The sequence below is a fragment of the Trichechus manatus genome, unplaced genomic scaffold, assembly GCF_000243295.1.
Source record: "Trichechus manatus latirostris isolate Lorelei unplaced genomic scaffold, TriManLat1.0 scaffold00118, whole genome shotgun sequence".
Lineage (NCBI taxonomy): Eukaryota > Metazoa > Chordata > Mammalia > Sirenia > Trichechidae > Trichechus > Trichechus manatus.
The window spans coordinates 364,387-370,022 of NW_004444054.1; positions in this window are offsets into that span (position 1 = coordinate 364,387).

A 5,636-nucleotide genomic window follows, 5' to 3' on the forward strand; every position below is an offset into this window, starting at 1 on the left:
CACCAGACTGAGTCCAGTACAGCCAGATGGTGCCTGGCTACCACCACTGACTGCTCTGACAGGGATCACAATAGAGGGTCCTGGACAGAGCTGGAGAAGGATGTAGAACAAAATCCTAACACACACAAAAAAGACCAGATTTACTGGCCTGACAGAGACTGGAGAAACCCCGAGAGTATGGCCCCTGGACATCCTTTTAGCTCAGTGGTGAAGTCGCTCTCGAGGTTCACTGTTCAGCCAGGGATTGGACAGCCCCATAAAATAAAACCGGACTAATGAGGCACAGCAGTCGAGGGACAAGGACTAGAAGGCAAGAGGGGACGGGAAAGCTGGTGATAGAGAACCCAAGCCTGAGAAAGGACAGTGTTGACATGTTGTGGGGCTGTTAACCATTTTCATGGGGCAATATGTGTACTAACTGTTTAACGAGAAACTATTCTGTTCTGTAAACCTTTATCTAAAGTACAAAAAAAAAAGAATTATCTATGTGACATCAAATTGACAACAGCAACGCAAAAGGTTTGATGGGAAGCCTAGAGGGCAGTGAGTTGAAGATAATGGTGATGGAATAATTTGGAAAAGGATAGTGAGAATAGCAGCACAATTGGAAGAACGTAATCAATGTCACTGAATTGTACATGTAGAAATTTTTCAAATGGTGTATCTCTGGCTATGAATACTTTCACCAAAAGAGAAAAGGTCCTCCAAGGTCAAGGAGGGAGAGTGTTGACATGTTGTGCGGTTGTTAACCAACGTCATAAAACAATATGTGTACTGACTGTGTAATGAGAAGCTATTTGTTCTGTAAATCTTCACCTAAAGTAGAATTAAAAAACAAAAAAATGTTCTACATTCTACCTTGTTGAGTAGCGTCTAGGGTCTTAAAAGCCTGTGAGCAGCCATCTAAGATACTCCAGTGGTCACATCCCTTTGGGAGCAAGAGAGAATGAAGAAAACAAGATACAAGGAAAAGATCAGTCCACAACTACCATGGCCTCCACCAGACTGAGTCCAGTACAACCAGATGGTGCCCGGCTACCACCACTGACTGCCCTGACAGGGATCACAATAGAGGGGCCCGGACAGAGCTGGAGAAAAATGTAAAACAAAATTCCAACTCACAAAAAAAGACCAGATTTACTGGCCTACAGAGACTGGAGAAACCCCGAGAGTATGGCCCCCAGACACCCTTTTAGCTCAGTAATGAAGTTACTCCCGAGATTCACCTTTCAGCCAAAGATTAGACAGCCCCATAAAACAAAACGAGACTAATGGGGCACAACAGTCCAGGGACAAGGACTAGAAGGCAGGAGGGGACAGGAAAGCTGATAAGAAGGAACCCAAGGTCGAGAAGGGACAGTGCTGACATGTCGTGGGGTTGTTAACCATTGTCACAAAACAGTATGTGTATTAACTGTTCAATGAGAAACTATTTAAAAACAAAAATTAGTAAATAAATTAGAAAGCAATTTGGGCAAAACTGACATTTTAACAATATTGAGTCTTCCAGTACATAAACATGGCTTATCTTTCCTTTTATTTAGGTCTTATTTAATTTCTCTTGGCAATACTTTTGTAAGTGGCAGTGTACAGATCTTGCACAGATTTATCTATTTCATATTTTCATACTTTTAATACTATTTTGGTATTTTTTACTTCAGTTTCTGATTATTAGTTGCTAGTATATAGAAACAATTGTTTTTCTCCATTGATCTTGTATCCTGCAACCCTACAGAACTCATGTATTAATTTTAGTCACTTTTTTGTACATTCTATCGGATATTGTGGAACCCTGGTGGCACAGTGGTTAAGAGCTCTGCTGCCAACCAAAAAGTCAGCAGTTCAAATCCACCAGCCGCTCCTTTGGAAACCCTGTGGGACAGTTCTACTCTGTCCTACAGGGCCGCAACAAGTTGGAATTGACTCGATGGCAATGGGTTTTATAGGATAGTCTACCTAGATGATCTATCTGCAAAAAGACAAAAACAAAAAAGTTTTATTTCTTCTTTTCCAATATGAATGCTTTTTTTTTTTTCTTACCTTATCACACTGGCTAGACTCTCCAGTACAATGTTAAATAGAAGTAGTGAGAGAAGACATCCTTGCCTGGTTTCTGATCTTAGGGGGAAATATTTAGTCTTTTATCATTAAGTATGATGTTAACTACAGGTTTTTCATAGATGCCCTCAGTGTATGGAGAAACACTTCTACTCCTAGTTTTCTGAGAGATTTTATTAAAGACTGATGTTGGATTTTTGTCAAATTCTTCCCCTGTTCCATTGATCTATTTAATATCTATTGAAATGAGCATATAAGTTTTTTTTGTTGCTGTCGCTGTGGTTTTTCTCTTTTAGCATGTGAATATGGTGAATCACATTGACTGGTTTTCAAATGTGGTGTTCCTGGGATAAACCCCAGTGCAACATGATTTTTTTTTTTAAATAAACTGTTGAATTCAATTTACGAAAATATTATTAAGAATTTTTGTATTTATATTCATGGCAATTATTGGTCTGTAGTTTTCTTTTAATATCATTGTCTGGTTTGAGTATCAGAGTAATACTGGCCTTACAGAATGAGTTGAGAAGTATTACCTTCTTTTCAATTTTCTGGAAGAGTTTGTGCAAAATTGGTATGATTTCATCTTTAAATATTTGGTGGATTCCCCAGTGAAGCCATCTGCACCTGTAGTTTTCTTTGTGGGAAGATTTTTACTACAAATTCAACTTCTTTAACAAACATAGCATTATTTAAGTTATAAATTTCTGTTGAATAAGTTTTGGTAGTATGTGTTTTTCAAGGAATTTTTTCATTAAGTTGACAAAGTAGAGGCCAATTCTGCAGCGATGTTGCCTCTCTCATTCCTGATATTGGTTATCTGTGTCTTCTATTTTTTTCCTTATCAGTCTGACCACAGGCTTGTGAATTTTATTGCTCTTAGTTGCACTGATTTTCTCTACTTATTTTGTTCGTTTTATATTTCATTGATTTTCACTTTGATCATTATTATTTCTTTCCTTGTGCTTACATGGGTTTTAATTTGCTGTTTTTCTTCTCTTTCTTATGGTTGAATTTGAGGTAATTGATTTGATATCCTTCTTACTTGCTAATATAATAGCATTATAATAGAGTGCTATTAATAATTTAATGCTACAAATTTCCCCTTAAGTACTGCTTTAGGGGAATCTCACAAATTCTGATATACTATATTTTCATTCAATTCAAAATACATTCAAATTTATCTTTTGGTTTCTCCTTTGAACCATGGATTATTTAGAAATTACGACCCTATACGGCAAAGTAGAACTGCTCCATAGGGTTTCCTAGGCTGTCATCTTTATGAGAGCAGATCAACAGGTCTTTATCCTGCTGAGCCACTGGGGGTGGTTAGAACCACCAACCTTTCAGTTAGCAGCCGAGCGCTTAACCTATTGTGCCACCAGGGTTCCTCATTCATTGTTAGCGACAGCAAATCAAAACTACAATGACATATTGCTACACCATGGTTAGAATGGTTAAAACAAACAAAAAAAATGACAACACCAAGTGCTGACGATGATTCTGAGCAACTGAAACCCTAACACATTGTTGCTAAAGATGACAAATGACACAATCACTTTGAAAAACAATTTGGCAACTTCTCATAAAGTTGAACATATATTTAGTATACAATCCAGCATTACAATACCACTCGTTGGTATTTACCCAAGAAAAATTACAACCTATGCTTACACCAAAATCTCTGTTCAAATATTTATAGTGGCTGTATTCATCATTGCAGAAACAGGTGAAAGAATCAACAATCTTTCCATACACATTCATACAATGGAATACTAGCCAGCAATATAAAGGAAAACATTACCAATAGACACAACATGGAAAAATCTGAAATCATTATTCTATGTGAAAGAAATAGACTCCAAAGGTCACAGACTGTAAACTTGTACTTATACGACATTCTGGAAAAGGAAAAACTGTAGGGACAGAAAAGAGACTACTGGCTGCCAGGAACTGATGATGGGGTTAGGGGTTGACTACAAAGGGGCATCAGTACACTTTTTGAGGAAGTGGAATGTTCTATATCTTGATAGTGGTGGTGGTTGCGTGACTGTATGTGTTAGTTAAATTCACGGAACTGTACACTAAAAAGGGTAAATTCTGTTGCATGAAAATTATACCTCAACTCACCTAACTTTTTCAAAAGCCAAAGAACTAGATGGACCTTGAAAAGATGATGCTGAGTGGAAGCAGTCAGGCACAAAAGGACAAATATTGCAGGATCCCACTCACGTGAAATGTCTGGAATAGGCAAATGCATAGAGAGAAAAAGTGCACTTGTGGTTACCAGGGGCTGATGATGGGGGAAATGTTGCTGAGTTTCTGTTTGGGGTGATGTAAAACTTTTGGAAATAGATAGCGGTGATAGTTGCATCATGGTGAATGTAATTAATGTCAGTGAATTGTATACTTAAAAATGGTTAAAATGGCAAATGTTTTGTTATAAATATTTTATCACAGTCATAATAAAAAAAAAGCCATAGATGACGTGCCACCATCTGCATTAAGGTTCTTTCCAAGAATCCATTCCAAGCCCTAATGGCAATTCCCAGAGTTCAGTTCCAAACACATCCTAAAGCAATGCTGACAACGCTGGAATCGGAAAAGCGTCCCCAAAGTGGTGTACATTGAAGGGACATAACTGGGTAGGGTGGGGTGGTGGGGAGGGTTGGGCAAAATAAGTTGGCACCAACCCAAAACAAAATTTTAGATAAAAGCAAGGTTTACTCTCTACTAAAAGAGTAATAGATTTAGACATTACAAAGTAAACCAAAGGATAGCAATACAACTCATTTTAAAGCCTCCGACTCAAGCCTCCTGTGAGGCAAAGAGGCCTGGCTAAGAATTGGGGGCCTGAGTTCCAAGTCCCACTTCTGAGATTTATCAGTTTTGTGAGTTTGAGCAAGTCATGTAACCTGTCTGGGCTCCAGTTTCTTCATCTGGTAAATGAGGGTAGAAGATTGGGAAGCTCAGAAGTCTCATCCATCTCCACACATTCTACACTCTTTCTCTGCAAATCCTCAGAACTTGAACTACCGCCTATTTGCTCATGAGTCCCATGCTCCTCCCTCCTATGTGCATAACTATATATCTGGGTGTTCCCAGAAGCCTAAAACTCAGACTGAACTCAGCTTTCGCCTCCCTAAGCCTACTCCTTCTTCTGTGTTCTCCCCCATCAATGTCAACACATCCACTGGTACCTAAGCCGTAAACCCAGAGGTAACTTTTGACTCCTCCCTCTCCTTCACTTCCCATCATCCTGGCAGTTGCCAAGTCCTGACATCTTAACTTCTTGATGATTCTCTAATCTATCTACAGCAGCTCCTCATGCAACAAACCAAACAAAAAAAAAACCAAACTCATTGCCATCAAGTTGAGTCCGATTCATGGTGACTTTGTGTGTTACAGGGTAGAACTGCCCCATAAGATGGTCTTGGCTGTAATCCCTACAGAAGCAGATTGCCAGGCCTTTCTTCCATGGTGCTGCTGGGTGGGTCTGAACCACCAACCTTTCGGTTAGTAGACCAGCGCAAACCGTTTGTATCACCAGGGACTTCCATTGCCCTAACTCAAGCCCT